This window comes from Canis aureus, chromosome 2 (genome assembly GCF_053574225.1).
Source record: "Canis aureus isolate CA01 chromosome 2, VMU_Caureus_v.1.0, whole genome shotgun sequence".
Lineage (NCBI taxonomy): Eukaryota > Metazoa > Chordata > Mammalia > Carnivora > Canidae > Canis > Canis aureus.
In genome coordinates, this window is record NC_135612.1 from 14,769,516 (window position 1) to 14,787,046 (window position 17,531).

At 37.2% G+C, this 17,531-nt stretch overlaps 1 protein-coding gene across 18 annotated transcripts in view; it reads left to right on the plus strand.

Moving 5' to 3' along the window:
- Positions 1 to 17,531, plus strand: part of MCTP1 (multiple C2 and transmembrane domain containing 1) — a 536,343-nt gene that overhangs the window by 202,393 nt on the left and 316,419 nt on the right. The gene's annotated exons all lie outside the window — the stretch shown is intronic.

Sequence of the window (17,531 nt, forward strand, 5' to 3'; positions counted from 1 at the left end):
GGCATGGACGCTGTATTTTTTGACCCAGTTGTGAAAACCATAGTAATGCAAACTGACACCCAGAAAGCTGCTGGGAACAGCCAAGGAAATGGAAGTGTACTAAGTAAAAAACAGCTTCCAGCTGATCTACCAGTTGAAGGTTTGAAATATTTACCACTCACCTGCCACTCACCCCGTGTCCCCAGAGTGCTGGACACTATAGAAGATTAACCCCCTAAATCTGCAAGGGCCTGTGGAATTGCCACCACCTACCACTGGGGCTATTGACATGTTAGACTAGACCCCCTGGTTTTTTGTTTTGTTTTCTCTTCTTATCCCCTCCTTTTAAAAAACAATCATAGCCTAATTCCTCTATTTACTGTCCCTGAGAATGAAGTATTTTCCTTCTTCTATCAACATATTCTCTGTCTCTCTTTCTCTTTGCTGTACATTAAATCCATTTTCTCTGATTGGATTTTTCTTACAGCGAACCTGCCCAAGACCTTCTCTCTGTCTTTGAGAAACTTACATTCAAACGTGACTCAGTTCATTTTCTGCTCATGCTGACCATATAATTCATTTTAATTTGAGTTCAATAGAATGGTAATAAAATTAATAGAAGAGAGTAATTACCTTCTTCTCTGTCATAAAAGAACTTATTGAAAGATTAAATCAAAGATGATTTTTTTTAATCGAGGCTAAGAAATTGTTTAAACTTTATTCTAATAAAGCACAGATGTAAAATGTTTGAAAATACATGTAAGTATATTTTGAAGCTTAATAGTAAATATATCTTATTTTTGTGTAACTATTTTTCAACAAATCATTAATATTTATTTGCACATGCTTTTGAATTTGCTGTAGAAACAATAGTTTATAGAGACAATCAAGGAGTTTATTTCTTCCTTCTAAATCATATATTTTATATTTTGTTTTCACCTTTACTGCTCTGGTTAGTCCCTCTAGTAAAGTGTTGAGTAATGATAGTGAGCATCCTGTCTTTTTCTTGATCTCAAAGGGGAAGATTTCATGTTTTACCATGAAGTATAATGATATTTGTTAATTATGAGATTTATGAGATTAAGAGAGTTTTTTTCTATTTATGAGATTGAGAGTTTTCTCCTATTGCTGACTTGCTATGATTGTCTTAAAAGTTAATAGGTATTGGGGCACCTGGGTGGCTCAGTTAGTTAAGCATCAGACTCTTGATTTTGAATCAAGTAGTGATCTCAGGATTGTGAGATCAAGCCCTATATCAGGCTCAGTACTGGGCATGGAGCCTGCTTAAGATTCTCTCTCTTCCTCTCCCTTTGCCTCTCCCCACCAAAAATAAATAAAAGATATAAAATTTTATCAAATGCTTTTCCTATATCTTTTGAGGTGATTGGGTGAGTTTTGCCTTTAATATACTAATTGGTGAATTATATTATAATTTTCTTATGGCAATACACCTTCAAGTTCATGAGCTAAACCCATATTGATCATAATATTTTATCCTTTATACATACTACTGTATTTAGTTTGCTAATATTTTGTTTGGAATTTTTTAAGGATTTTATTTATTTATATGAGAGAGAGAGAGAGCACAAGCAGGGGAGAAGGAGATGAAGAAGCAGGTTCCCCACCATGCAGGGAGCCTGATGTGGGACTCAATTCCAGGTCCTGGGATCATGACTGGAGGTGAAGGAAAATGCTTAACCAACTGAGCCACCCGGGCACCCCTTGTTTGAAATTTTTGCATAGATGTTTATGAGTGAAATTGACCAGTATTTTTTCTTTCTTATAATCCTCTTGTTAGATTCTGTTATTAATATATTGACCTCCAATAAATAACTGATTATTTTCTTATAATCTGGATTAATGTATAACCCTGAAATGATTTCTTATATATAGGAAGATTTTAATTATTGATAACATTTCTTAAATAGTTTTAGTAATGTCCACATTTTCTAGTTCTTTTTCAATTCATTTTAATAGATAATATTTCTAGATCTAAGTCCATTTTATATAAATTCCAAATTAATTGGCAATACTTTGTAGACAATGCAGAAGTATTAAAGATTTTTGAATAGAAAAATGGTACTGTGTTTAGAGACATTATGCAAGATGAGTTGGATTAGGACTGGAAAATATAACTCTTCATTGATCAGCTATTCAAATGGCTACTGTCAAAATCTTTTCTAAAATGGTCATACTCTGCTTCATCATCTCTACCCATTAATAAAATTATTGAATTTTTCACTCAACTTTATTAACTATAAAATTTCATCTTCTTATAAGGTGGTTGCCTGTTGGTTTAAAATGTTTTGTTGTATTTTAAAGGGAAGTTCCCTGGGTGGTTCCATTCTTCATTGTTATATGTCATATTGATACACCTATGGGCCTTTGTATATGATCCTACCTCAGAGTTTCTCCAAGTAGAGTCTAAAGAACCCCTGATACCCCCTGAACATTCTCCTCATGGACAAAGAACTTATCCAAAATATCAGACCATTGTTTTTATTCTTAGAGTCAAGTAACATTCATTTTTTTTGTACATATATAGGGTATTTACTAGTAACCCACTACATGAGTTATTAAGGGAAACTAAAGCTTGGTATTTGTTAATAAAATTAACGTGTTATTATGTTACCAGATTCTGAAGATACAAAACTAGCATAATCCCAAGAAGTCCAGCTATTAACATCACAACTGGGAGCATTGTGTAGCTCCTTCTGTGTACATACAGAGTCTTCACAGATTTCTGGAATGAGTATTAGTATTCTTGTATTTTTTTTTAAAAAAAGATCTTATTTATTTACTTGATCTGGGGAGAGAGAGTGCATAAGCAAGAGGAGCAGTAGAGGAAGAGGGAGAAGCAGGCTCCTCACTGAGCAGGGAGCCCGACCTAGGGCTCGGTCCAAGACCTGAGGCAATGGCAGATGCTTCACCCATAAAACCACTCTAAGTCCCAAGTATTAGTATTAGTATTAGTGTATCACTAATGTCATTTTTAGTTATGTTGGGCTGTTGCAGCTAGCTATTCTTATAAAAACTGGAATCAATTTTGCTTCACTATCAATCCCATTTGTAGTGTGGTATTTTATTGACCCTGGAGTGTGTAGGATGCATGTATGTGTAAATAGCTGTTAGGAGTCTCTCACTTCCCAAAAGTTAGACCTTAAGACATGTGTTGTGGTTTGAATATGAAGCATTTATGAAAGTAGATGTTCACACAGTTTGATCTACTGTGATGTTTCGTGGTTAGCAGTCTTCTTTGCACCTCCAACTCTTTGCCTCCCTTGGAAAATGGGAATGTCTGGGGTAGGTTGACTTTGGAGCCATTTATCTTGTTATAATTGGGCCAAGATAACAACCTTTTGTGGATTACAATTTAGGAGGCTATAGGGGTAACATCCTATGATAAAAAAAATGAAGTGGTTATGAGTGAGCGCTTTTCAAAGAAAATTCTTTTTTATCTTCTCTTGAAAATACAGATTAAATGAATGTTTCCTTGTGTCCTGTCTCCAAAAGTGAGGCTTCTTCTGGAATTAATTTCTGTGCTAATGTATATAATCTTTTGATTTGGGCAGAGGAGTTGGGAATCCTGCAGCTTAGATTTTCTTTAAAAGAATTAATGGCCATTACGGCACTACTGATGAATTTGCTATAATAAAAACAGATTTCACAGGCAGAGCAAGTTCAAAGAAGTAGGAATAGAGACATAAATTTAAATTTCTGTCCCTATTTAAGGGGATTGTAAAGATCCCTGATGTCTGGTGTTGAGGGTGAGAGGATTGGCTTTCCCAGTGCAGTTGTATTCCACAAGATAACACATCTTGACACACATCTTTCTTCATCTGCAGGAGAGCTCGTTTCTTACAAATGTTGGGAAGACTTGTTTTAAAATTATGCAAGGGAAGTTCTTTTTTAAAAGATCAATTCCTGGACCCAGAAATAATAAGATAACATTGTCTTGACAGTCATCATCATTTACGGTGCATACTGGAATTATTTGCATGTGGGTGGATTTTTCTGGCTTTGAGGGAATTTGTAATTTCTGAAATTAAATAATGCAGATGCCAGAGAATCTGTGGGGGCTGTTCAGTTCTTTTGGCCCATCTTCTGCTGAGGGGACTCTTGGATGAGATCAAAATACCAGACTTTTAATCTCGTACTGCTTGTAGGTTTTCTCACCTTCTGTAAAGGAAGCTGAGTCTGAGCATGGGAAGGGGGGAAGGAAACTGTGAAGCTCTTTTTCTTGTGATTTCAGCTGGACTGGATGCTGCTCTGAGGCTAAAGATAAATATACTACCAACCAAGAGATGGCTACCAACCAAGAGTTGAAAGTCAGAACAACAATGGTGTCATTTTTAGTTGATTATGTCTGTCACTTGTAGCTCTTCCTATACAAACTGCCATCAGTTTTGCTTTACTATCATTTCTACTTATGGTGAGCTATCTGGTTAGAAAACATCGAGACATTAACTATGATGGGTTTTCTAGTACCTAGATTTTTTTCATCAAAATATATTCTCTTCAATAAAAATCATAAAGGCATGGATTCTCTAAAATCTTGCTGGATGAGGTTTTAGTCTATAATTATGAAGTCAATTAGTTAATTATTAGTCAATTATTATGAAGAATTAAATAATATTGAATCAATGCTGTGACCAAATCCCATTCAGTGATCAAACTAAGGGAAATAGTTATTCTTAAATCCAAGTCTCACGTCCACTGATTGCTTTACTTGCCATTTTTAGTCTGAAGTGGCTACCCACTAGCTGCAGGAAGTAACATAACCTCTGTAAATCTCATGTTCTTCCTCAGGAAACAGGGTTAGTGCACTGAGGAACCACATAGGCTCTGGAGTCTGTCTGCCGTTGAAGCTCTACTCGCGGCCCCTCATTTGCAGTTGTTCAACCTGAGACATGTTCACCTCTGTGTGACTCAGTGTCCTTATGTGCCAAATGATAATTGCCATAAAACTGCCTCCTGGTGCTGTCATGTGTTTCAGATGAAACAGTGGGTGCCAAGCACCAAATCATGTCTTCCACAAAGAAGAGCACTAAATAATTTTTTTTTTAGATTTTATTTATTTATTCATGAGAGACACAGAGAGAGACAGAGACATAGGCAGAGGAAGAGTCAGGCTCTCTGCAGGGGACCTGATGCGAAACTTGATCCCAGGACCTCAGAATCATGACCTGAGCCGAAGGCAGACATTTAACCCCTGAGCCATCCAGGTGCCCCTCAATAAATATTATTAAAAACAACCTTGAAGAGGGCTTGTGAAAATGGCTATGGAAGTACTTTGGACATGCATTGGAAGGAGAAAGGGAGCCCGAGGAATCACTTATCAATATCATTTTTTAAACCCACCTCGATTTTAAAAACTTCTCTTTTCAATTACTGTGTTTTTTCTTGATTTATGTCTTCCCTCAATAGTTATTCCCTGTTTATATGCATTCAGCCCCTGATTTTCTGGTCTTTTCTTTTTCTGACTTTGGCACAAAGGGAAAGACAAAGATGGCACAGAGTTAATGTGGCTATGTCCATGTCAACCATCTTACATGACCAGCATGTACCTGCCATTTGCCTAATGAGTTGCCAGACAATGAGAAGGGGTAACAGAAGCCTGATGACCTTTTGCTGGGAATTAAGAGTGTGGAAACAAATATAGATTTAAGAGTAGATTCTTCTTTAAAATCTGTTTTAATATGTCATCTGGAATTCTACATAGAACAAAATCAATTTAGATAGGGTCATCAACTACTAACAGGGGGCAATGATTTTTAATTATTACAAAGAAAGAAAAAGATTCATATTGGTCCTTTCTTTATTCATAAGCTTTGGTAGACCTGCAGATATGGCCATTTATTTTTTTAAAAATTTTTAATTTCTTAATTTTTTACTTTTTTTACTTTTTTAGCCTTCTTGAGTTTAGGAGTAAATTATGCTCTGTAAGGTTGTTTATTAGAAGTTAGGGTTCATATTCCAACAGAAATAATCTTATGAATAATGGCCAACTTCCACAAGTCTGTTTAACCCACCAATAATTAACTGGTGAGGTTTTAGCCGTTCTTTAGGAACTAATCATCCAGGATGCCAGAGATGCCCTGCTAACACAGGGATGGCATTTTCACTTCACTTCCCTTGAGTTGCAGGCAGATTAGATGCCCCTCCACCTTCAGGAGCCTGGAAGTAGATATTCCAAAGAGACAGGGATGAGACAGGGGAGAGGAGTGTGACTAATGCTCTAGAGGCTGGGGTGCTAAAGAGAACATGGAGCTGGAGGGTGGGGTGAGAATAAGCAGAGAATAGCTAGGGGCTTAGCACCTGCGACCTGCAAAACATGCTCCTTATTTCTAAACTAACCCCTTTTTTTCTGTCCCACCTGGGATCCCACGGTTAGGCCACCTATTTCCTTTTCCACTGCCCTTAATTTGTCTTATCTGACCAGGGTTTCCCTCTGTCTTGGCCTCACAGAATAAGACAGTCTTTCAAGTTCCCTCTCCCCGCCTTTTGAAAAAATGTGAGAAATTTTATTCCAAGTGATAAAAGAAAGCTGACTGGAAATGAGAAAGTGTCCTTATTATGCTTACCCTCCCCTCTCCCTGTCCCATGACTGCTCTAGCCACACTGTAGATCTCCTCTTCTTTAGTCTCCTCTCCTCTGTCTTCACTATGATCTTCTGGAGATAAGGCTCCAGTAATAAAACTCTATGTACAATTTGGATTCAGTTGAGATTTCTGCAAGATTTCAGAGAACAATCTTAGCAGTCAAATGTGTATGCCTATCACCGCAATCCATGGGCAGTTTCTGAGCCCCTGGGTCCTAATGAGGAGGGTGGACTGAGACACAAGGGTCTAGAATGGGAGCTGTAGACACTGTCCAGTGGACCAGCACCAGGGTCAAGGAACTATGGGCTTTTCAGAAGAGAGTGTCAAAGAAAGTCAAGTGTCTCCTGATCACCCTGTTTGGACTTATCTCTGAGGTAAGACACACAAGAACAAATTGTCCCAAGTAGCAGGGAACCCTCCGACAATAAGCAGCATAAGGAAGGAAGAGAAAAGCCCTACAATTTTCCCTACATGGAAGTATTTTATCCCTTTCATTTATTTTTATTTAAATTCATGTTGGTGTAGCTTATTTTAAGTCTGCATAAGGCTTAATAAAGTACTTGCCCATATAGTATTTCTTTTGAACCTCATAACAGTTGTAAGGTAGGCAAAGGAGGTCTTAAAAGCCTTATTTTATTAGAGACAAAAGGGACCAGAAAGATTGAGTTGCCTCAGGTCATACACAGAGTATATGGTACAGATCCAGGCCAAGAATTCAATTATTTGCTCACTGTTTTTCCTTCGCATTCGATTATTTCTCTTAGTATTGGCCTTGACTCATGAGATTAGCAAAACTACAGGAATGTGAAAATACAGTAAGTTTAGTGTTTTATGCTTCATAAAAATCCTTAAAAGTAAAATCTGAACTATGCATAGTTAAGAATAAAGCAGGAATGTATTTCTCCTTCATTATTTCTTCTTTAACACTGTGACATTACATTAAATTCTACTGTTTTCTAAGAATCAGCTATACATAATTTATGTGTTTGAATTATTTGGAAGGGCTTTAATAGAATAAAAGAAAAGAGCTGAAGCCTCAGCTAATTTATTCTATTAGAATATGAATAGCAAACCAAAGGCTGTAAAAATTGCTGGGTTGAAAATGATTTCTATCTGAACACTGATTTATCTTGAGAAGCCTGTTTTTTTTCCCTGTGATTTAATTAAAACAAACCCAGTTAACAGAAATAAAGTTATTCGTTTATTGTAAACAAGCTTCAACTCATCGAACTAAGTCCCGTGAAATGGAGATGTACAATAAATGTTATTCAGAGGAGATGATCTAGGTTTGATGATCTCTACCTTTGCTTCCCATTCTTCATTTTGATATTCTGCTGCTCATTGGTGCTCCAGTAGTTGAAAGGGAAACCAAAACCAAGCCCAGTGTGAACTAGAGAGAGCTCCAGAGAGCGCCACTCATCACTGCATTGACTGTTCTCAAGAAAAATTTGGGGATGGGTTCAGCAAGGGCCACCTAAAGGTATATACGAAGATGAAATTTGGATATGTTTGCAATTTGAGCCTGTGTCCCAAATTATCAAAAAAGCTTGGGAGTTATCTGCTAAACAAAATAGTTATTATCTTCTAAGAGACTGTCTCAAGTTTCTAAGTGTATATATATTTTTATTAGTTGTATACATTTCTGTTCAATGCCTCTCTTACTTCTAAGTGACTTGTGTAGCCTGGATTCTGATGTTAAATTTTTTTGGTAAATTATATCTAATACATTAGGTACTAATTCTAACTCACAACAGCTAAGTTATTCCTGCTGGCCTCTGTGTTGCCAAATGATTCATTTCCCCCCTCACATCACATCACAGAATCAGTTTTCGAAAAGAAAAGAACTTTTCTTAAATGGTTTTTACTGCCCAGTCGAGTATCTTTTAACTTCAACAACACCTGTGACATAACTGTAACCTCCACACAGGTTTATTTTATTCTTTTTTTAAAAGACATTTTCAAAAGTACAGAAAATACAGAGAATAACAAGCATCCATGTTTCCAGTCTTTGTAATTAACAGATGTTAACAATATTTTGTGATATTTCCTTCCAGTTTTGTTTTTCCCCAAGAAGTAAAATTTTATAGATAAAATTAGAAGCCCCTTGTGGCCATGAATCTATTCTTTCAATTCTCTTTTCATCTTTCTACATAAGTAGGTATGTGTGTCCATAAGTAAAATCTAGTGTATAAATGAAATCATACTACAGATTTTCCTGGAACTTGTTTTTCAGGCTCACTGTTATGTCTTTGAGGTCAGTCTTTGGAAGGAGGCAAGGAGGGATGAGGGAGTTGACTCCTTTTAATGGAAGCTGTAGAGCAGAGAAGCAGTATTCGGGGTACTTCCTCAGAGAACTGACAAGAGCAAGGCTACCGAGATAGGAATTATTATCATCAAAGCGAGATGCAAGCATACAGACCCCAGTGCTGGAATTGGAAGCCATGTGAAGCAATGTGTCATGAACAATGTAGACGTAGACTTACTAGAGAGACTCAGAGACTCACATTTGTCAAATGGGTGATACCTAGTACTCAGAGCTGCAAGTAAGAACTGGAAGGATTTTTGTTTTGTCCCTTATATCTTCTGCAGGATCTAGTACTGTCTGCTGCACAGAGTAGATAAATGATTACTAAATTGAATCATGATTTGTTCTTAAAAAAAAAAAAAAAAATCCCAGGAAGATAATCTTCCTCATGGCAATCTCATGGCAATTCTCTGTTTTAGAATGATTTTACTTAGTTTTATAGTTATGATGTATTGAGTTTGGCTTCTGGAAACCTGCAAACAAGTCCTCCCTCTACTAAAACTAACGGTGATCTTGGACAGGCCCCTGGAGCATTAGGAGACTTATGGTTCTCATCTATTATGTCTTATGCCTTGTGCATGTTGGAGCAGAATAAGATTACTTTAAGCTTTAAATATTCCAACTTCCTAAGAGCAAAACAAAATAAAATCCACATATTTTTCTGGACTTTGAGATTAGCAGAATGACCAGAATCAACCGTGGATGATTCAGCAGGTCAGCGTGGAGCCTGAAAACTTTACCAAAGGGTCCAGATGATGATTCTCACAGTAGGGCAGATTTGGAGCATATAATCATGGCCATAGAAGGCAGTTGATTTTTACCCATTGCCTAATGTCTTTTTCAGTCTTAAATTCAATCTTATTTATTACTGTGGAGTAGTTTCCCTCAGTCTTCTTTTCAAGGTCCTGCTTTGCAGCTTCAAACACTTTGTGAGTGGTTGACTATCTCCTTGAGGGCTCCCCTGTCTGTTGAGTTGTGGGGGCCACCCTTGGGCATGCCATCAGCCAGAAAGGATTGTGTTGTGATTGTGTTGAATCAAAGTCCACCACCCTCTGTTCAGTAACTAGTAGGTACTCAGCTCAAACTCGCTTTCCTTCTTTTTGAGTTTCCTTTAGTTCGTTGGCTCCTCCTTTTCTTTCTGAAACAAAGAATACAGGTTAGAGCTTTGATTTTCAAAGTGTAAATGTCATGAGAACTCCAACCATGGAATCCCCAACTGAATTTGAGGAGGCGCCAGCGATTCCAGTGCACAGTAGGATCAGAGAAGCAGGAGAGGAGAGACTAGGTGGTGACATTCATAATCCTCACTCCTACTCCAAAATGCCCTGAGGCTCTGGATTTATGTGTAGTCATAGATTTATATTCACACATGAACAGCCCACCATGAGCTCAACAGCATCTTGAATTGATGTCTACTTTGGAGTGTGTGATTTTATAAGGACTGAGAAGCTTGTCATTTCTGATGTAAAGGGAGGTGAAGATAGGCTTCTTTAAACCCATGAAAAGAGCTCATGCTTTATATGCTGTTGCTAATATCTGGAAATAATTTCATCATTTCGAAAGTTGGTCTGCGGTTCTCCCAAGTATTATTTCCCTGATTTACATGTAAAAATATAGAGCATTTATAAATACTGTTTTGTGCCTAAAAATAAATCCATTGCTTTTTGAATAAGTAGAATTATTTTAGGATTGCAGGTATTTCTTTGTGACATTTTACTTTCTGTAGTAACTTTCTGTTGTGAAGAAAGCTGTAAAGTACTTTTCCCAGTTGAGACATTAGTTTCTTTTTATTTAAATGTTGCATGGCCAGAATTGAATTTTAAATACTCAGGATGTTCTCCTAGTAGTGAATTTGGTTCAACTGTACTGCCACCCAGTCTTTCATAAAACAAGCTTAGTGAAATATTTTGTGCTTAGAAATCACACATTAAAACTTCTATAGCTCCGCATCATAAATTTAACCTGGGGCCTCTAAGCAAACACATGGAATAGCACTTTCTTTGTTTATTACTCACTTGATCCCTGGAAGCCACCTCCCACCAAAGCCACAGTCCTTGGGTCTGGAGCCCCCCATGCCCCCCTGCAACCGGAAGCAGAGGACATTTAGAGGAGCTTTAGGATGACAGCTTTAGATTGTAAGATTATAACTCTTTCATTGAATACTGGAAAACAAGAATCCAATTTGTAAAAATGTAGAAAAGGAGTGATAGCAGAATGTTTGGAGTTTAAGCCAACCACCAAAATACTTTTAACTATTTCAAATCTCACAGTTAATATGCATAGAAATTTCTCTGGATAAATCCTTGGGTCCCATCCTTTAAGAGTCTGAATGACTCAGTAGCTCTAAGGTAGAACCCAGGACATTGCCAAGGTAACAAGCCAATGGAGGCTTAGTGGACCACTTTTTGAGAAATACCTATTTAAAATATTTGGAAGTAATCTAACTTGATATTAAGACTGACCCAGAAAGTGCTGAATTATATTTCAAAACATCATAATATTGACTTTGCCAAATTTTCAGACAAAACTTAATCAGTATTACACATAAATGCATTGCTTTTAGGTTACTCTTTGGGAGTTTCCTCTTTATCTTTCGATTTGTGCTCTTTTGATATGTGTATAACATGTTTCTCAAATGTATATTGTATTATATATCTACTTAAAGTGTAACAGGCCACTTGGTCAAGGATAGGAGATAGGTGAGACTAGCTCATAGATGAACTTTCATAGAACAGAGAGCTGGAGAGATCACATGTCTGATAACCTAAGTAAGGAGGAAGTTCTGGTGATTAAGGAAGTGTTTCCAGAGACGTCCTGAGTTAGGCAGTAAGTGGTCATCTCAGCAAGTGGAGAGATTTACTGTTAACAGGATTGACATAGTATAAATATATAAATATAGGGTATTTAAATTTATGAGCTGGTCTGTACTTTCTAAGTGATTGGAGATTCTATAGGACCCCAGTTTTTGAGAATCTCAAGTACTGAATATATGCAATGCCTCAGGCCTGGGATAAGTTTGGATAGGACTGGGGTATAAGGCATGCTTTGACCAAACCAGTTAGCCCAGAATACAGTTCCTGTAGCCAAAGTGAAAGAAAGAAAAGAAAAGAAAAGAAAAGAAAAGAAAAGAAAAGAAAAGAAAAGAAAAGAAAAGAAAAGAAAAGAAAAGAAAAGAAAAAAAGAGAAAGAAAGGAAAGAAAAGGAAAGGAAAGAAAGAAAAGAAAAAGGAGGAAAGGCAAGGAAAAGAAAAGAAAAAAGAGGAAAGGCAAGGAAAAAGGAAAGGAAGAAAGAAAAAGAACAATAGAATGCTGATTTTGTGTACATATTAGTTTCCTAGGGCTGCCCTAACAGCTTACCACAAAATGAGCGGTTTAAATAATAGAAATGTATTGTCTCACAGCGTAAAGGCTGGAAATTGAAGATCAAGGTGTTAAGCAGAGCCATGCTCCTTCTGTAGGCACAAGGGAAGGATCTATTTAGGCTTTTCTCATAGCTTCTGGTAGTTCCTTGGCTTGTGACTGAGTAACTCCAATCTGCACATGGTATTCCCCCGGTGTGTATGTGTCCATATTTCAAATTCTCCTTTTTAATAAGGACACTGGTCATATTGGATTAGAGGTCCACTCTACCGCAGGAAGTAGGGTTGTCAGATAAAACACAAGAATCCCAATAAAATTAGAATTTCAGATGAACAACAAATTATATATATATATTTATATTTCAGTATAAGTGTTTTCCAAATGTAACACAGAATTTGCTTATACTGGAGAATTATTTATTTATCTGAAAATCCAATTTAGTTGGGCACCCTGTTCTAAATCTGGCACTTGCCTTCATGTCGTATGACTTATGTCTTCTTCAGCTATAAAAGGAGAATTTAATCCTAGTGCTATGGAACAGTTGTTACCTCGGTGGCATAAGGGCTGCCACAACCTCTCGATGGCTGCCTGATGTCTTTGCGGGCATGGAGATAAGAGTCCTCTGGGCCCCAGTCTGTCCTCCATCCCTCTGAGAGCCTTAAGAAGAAACAGTGAAGATGTTTTTCAAATGTTTATTTTGAGCTGAAATATTCTCTTTTTCTACTATATTTAATTGGGTTTTGATCTGTGTGACTTAAGAGAGAAGATTGGGTGCTAAGGGAGTTTTTTTTTTGTTTTTGTTTTTTTTGTTTTTTGTTTTTTGTTTTTAACCTGGCAGTCATGGCTAAGCTATCTTATCCATTTTCAGGTGGGATAAAGTGAAGGGAGGTTTATTCTTCTGGGTTCTTTTGCTCTACCAAGTCCTAGCACTAGTGCCTATTTGATTAATTTGAAAATAGCATCTTTGTGCATTTTGGTAAAGGACAACATGATTAGGTAATGACGAATGAATTGTTGAAAATAATATACAGGGATGATAAGTGAGGTGAGAAATTTCTTTTCACCAAGGGAACTATTTAAATACAGTAAAGGGAAGGAAAAATTCTTTTCTAACCTTCAAGGTCTTCAGCTGGACTAAGAATTAGATTTACATGAGACACATTAGCAGGTAGAAAAAAAACCCCAAAGTTTTATTATGGGCACACAGGGGCCCAATAATTAAATTGAGACCTACGGAAATGACCAAGGCAGGCAGTTTTTATACATACTTTTTAGACAACAAGACAATAAATCTTTGAGGGATTGACCAAAGAACATTTAACTTTGGGAGTTTTAATTAATAAGGAATTCTAGACAGAGTTTGGGCTGGGGTAGTAAATTATTAAAAAAGAACAAGGCTTGTTTATATAGCCTCCTCAGCTCTACATTCTGTGGTGATAAGGATGTTTCTTTACCTTGAGCTGTAGGGTACCTTTTATAGGGGAGGCTTCTTTCCTGTTTTCAGGAAGTTGGGGGTGGGGAGGGTGTCTCAGGCTGTCTGCATGGGCTATCTCATAAGTAACTTTTTTTTTCATAAGTAATTTTTATTTAAAAGAGTCAATATGACAAAGTGGCCTGTCTTGGGGTAGCCCCTACAACAGAAGAGCTTGCCACTTTCCTGCGAGGCCAGTACTTTCCTGACTACTCTTCTGCATGTCAGCCTTTTTAGTTTTTGTGTCTCTGGCTGCAATTTTATGCCTTCTTTCTCTTTCTCACTTGGTATCATTTCACTGATTTCAAGTACTTTAGAATAATTTTGTAGCCTTTATGCTATCCCAGATTTTGATTCGTTCATCTGAGGTTTCTGCTTCAACAAAGTTTGTTCTTATCAGTGGGCAGTAATTCAGACCTCCTCAAAAGAGTTTTGGCATCCAACTGTGAAGTTGTTTTTCCTTGAGCATTGCTCCATAGGAGGCAAGTATTAAGAAACTTAACGAGAAGTGCTAACTCAGAAGTGCCTTGCTGGCATTTTGTTGTTGTTGTTTTGCAGAGAAATGAACTAATGTTCAGCTTCAGCACTGTGAACTCCTCACACTTGAGTTTGATGAGGAAAATAGGACTGGGGATTCAGATGCATCACTGTTTAATTAAAGATGATGCCATTAAAGAATTTAGATTTGTGAGAACAAAATGGCTGATGCCAACACAAGGAAGCTTTGCCACTGACGCCTTTTAGAATTCACTGTTCCAAGACACGGAAGGACTTTCCATTAGTGCAACTTCCTAGCTAAACACATCTCTTTTCTGAAGACGAGACTGAGGTTCTTTGGAAGTGGACTCAAGCAGCCACCATCAAGAGCTCTTTGCATAAAATTTGATTTTCTCTTTCTTTTCTGAAAGGAGGAAGGTGGTAACGTTGATTCTTTGTCACTCTTCCTCTCTCCACATCTCCTGCCCTTTGCTAATGGTGGATTCAATTGCAGAATTCTATTAGTTATTATATCCTGTTACAATGAATAATCTTTTCAACTGTGGAAACTGAATTGGACCCGCTAGTCATTTAGTGAGCAGCCATGGAGCACTCATGTGCTTCAGGTCTTCAGACCAGGGAATCTAGTATTTGGATTATTCCTAAGGATTCCTTTGGTGTTACCATAGTTGCTTAGTAAGTGAGACATTAATATGTGTTTTGGGCAGTGGTGAACTCTTATCTCTGACAAGGATTTATCTATTTTAGTAGCTTCTCATCTTCCCTCAGGGGAGATAAGTGACATTCTGACTAGAATCTCTAACAGTATTTGTCATCATTATTTGGGGTTCTCAGCATGACAACAGTGAACATAAATTCTTTATGAAATTAATCTCAGGGACAAAAGATTTGTCATTATAATGATCTGTGTCTTTTCTTCGATAGGGTGCAATTTCTAGTAAATATTAAGTCAGTCAAAATAGTACTTTTCATGTAAAAAGTTTTATGTAAACTATACATTATACTTCTTTGCCATCTTTAGTTTATGGTAGCAATCACAACTAATAGCAGGGAAAGATTAAAAGTACATCAGTAAATTACTCATACTCTGGCTCCTAAATAATCTAATTTTAAAAACCCAGTAAATTGTGTTCTTTTGGAAAGAGAACAGTTGAAAGAGATGAAAAGCAATTATGCTACAGTTTTGTTAGTCCATTTGTGTTATTCAAGCACACGTATGATGAGCTCCCTGTACTTAACATATTTTATATGCAGACATTATCAGAAAGCTTTTGAATATATTATGTAATTTAATAACTTTCTGCTTAATATCTCATTACATTAAATGTAACACTAAATTTGTGTTTCCTAATGGGTGGGAGCCATGTCTTAATCTGTTTTTGTGTATCCATTCCCTAATGGGTGGATGGATGGATGGATGCAAGGCTATGAGAGAGAGGTAGGAGATGGGAGAAAAAGGAAGAGAGGGTGGGCAGGCTGTTTGGTATTCAGAAGTCCTATTCCTCAAAAATAATTATATGGGGATCCCTGGGTGGCACAGGGGTTTGGCGCCTGCCTTTGGCCCAGGGCGCGATCCTGGAGACCCGGGATCGAATCCCACATCGGGCTTCCGGTGCATGGAGCCTGCTTCTCCCTCTGCCTGTGTCTCTGCCTCTCTCTCTTTCTCTCTCTGTGACTATCATAAATAAATAAACATTTAAAAAAAATATATGAATTCCCTGATTCGTGTCAGTCTACTAAAACACCACGACTGTTAATTTTATGGAGGTATAGTGTTTTCATAGGAAGAGAGAACACAACAGTGATAGCCTTTTCTTTATTCTTTGAAACTTACACTAAATTATTGAATCAAAAAGAACTAGTTTTTATTAAAATGGGAACATTTCTAAATTTCCTAATTTTTTACTAATACAATGACATAATATTTTGAGAGCAGCCAACCGGTTATGACATATCATATGCTACCAGTTTGGTGCTTAGGGAACCAAATGTCCTCCCAGGACTTGACTTCCAAAGGACAAATTTTCCATGCCAAAGAGAAATATTCATTGTTCGTAGAGAACAGTGTGAATCTATACCATGGTCCCCACATAATAATGCCTCATGGCACATTTAACCAGAGGTATATGAGGCACTAGGAAGGAGAGATGTCACAGAGGCCATAGTGGTACAGGTCAGGCATTTCTTTGCAGCCACATGAGGCATCTTTCTAAAGAATGAAAATCTCTCTCTAGTTGGTGCCAATTGATGCTGATTTTTAAAGTTCTTTTCACATAATCAATAGGAAAGTAAAAATGTTGAAGAGTCCCCAACAAATAGAACATGGTGCACAAGTTAATCTCTGCTTTCAATAAGCAAATCCTGAGTTTTCAGTCTAGTCAACTTCAAACAACCTGTGCCAATTACATACCTGCAAAGACAGCATCGTGGTGGCCTCACGCCAAGCTGGTACTTATTTATTTTTAAGACCTTGGAAATCCAAACTAGTTTTGGGAATAAACCAAGAACTGTATAAATTAACCCATGACAAGAATATTAAATGAGACACTTCATAAATTTGAATTCTCATATAATCTATGCATATCTCAGTGCTGGACTGTATTCACATTCACAGATGATCTACAAATTGACATGGAGACTAGTGCACAAGAAAAAAAAATGGTTTCATCACCTACTTCTATATAGTTGTTGTGGCCTCTGGTTAATTCTTAGGCCTATTCTGATACAGAAACTGTATGCCGTGAACCATAAACCTAGTACTTTAGGTTATAGGTATTTCCTCTCTTCCCTCCCTTAAGATATATTGAATGCCCATCATGTCATATACTGTTCTAGACACATAGTAGGGTGAACCAAATAGATAGAAATTATTGGCCTCAAAGAGCTTATCTCTCAGCAGGAATGCCATTTGAAATACTGTATTAGTGTCAAATATTAAACATGATTATAGTCTTTTATGAAATTCAAATCAATCTGATTAAGCTTCATCAAGGTACCTGCAAAGATAAGTCAGTCCTGGTCCTTGTATCTAGAAATTGATAGTCTAGTGGGGTAAATAGATATGTGTGGTCAGGAGTTAAAATGTAGTAAGACAGTACTAGAGGGAGATATTGACATTGCACAGAGTGGAGGGAAACAAACTCCTTTCCTCAGGGAGAGGAGGAATCAAGGAGAGAGGCTGTTAGGATAGGGATGGTCAGGAGGACTTCTGCAATGTGACCCTGTCTGCTGAACACCTAATCATTCCTTTAAAATCCTCCTCTCCCTTGAATACTGCCACTTGATGGGGAAATCAACAGAACCTGTAGGATTTTATT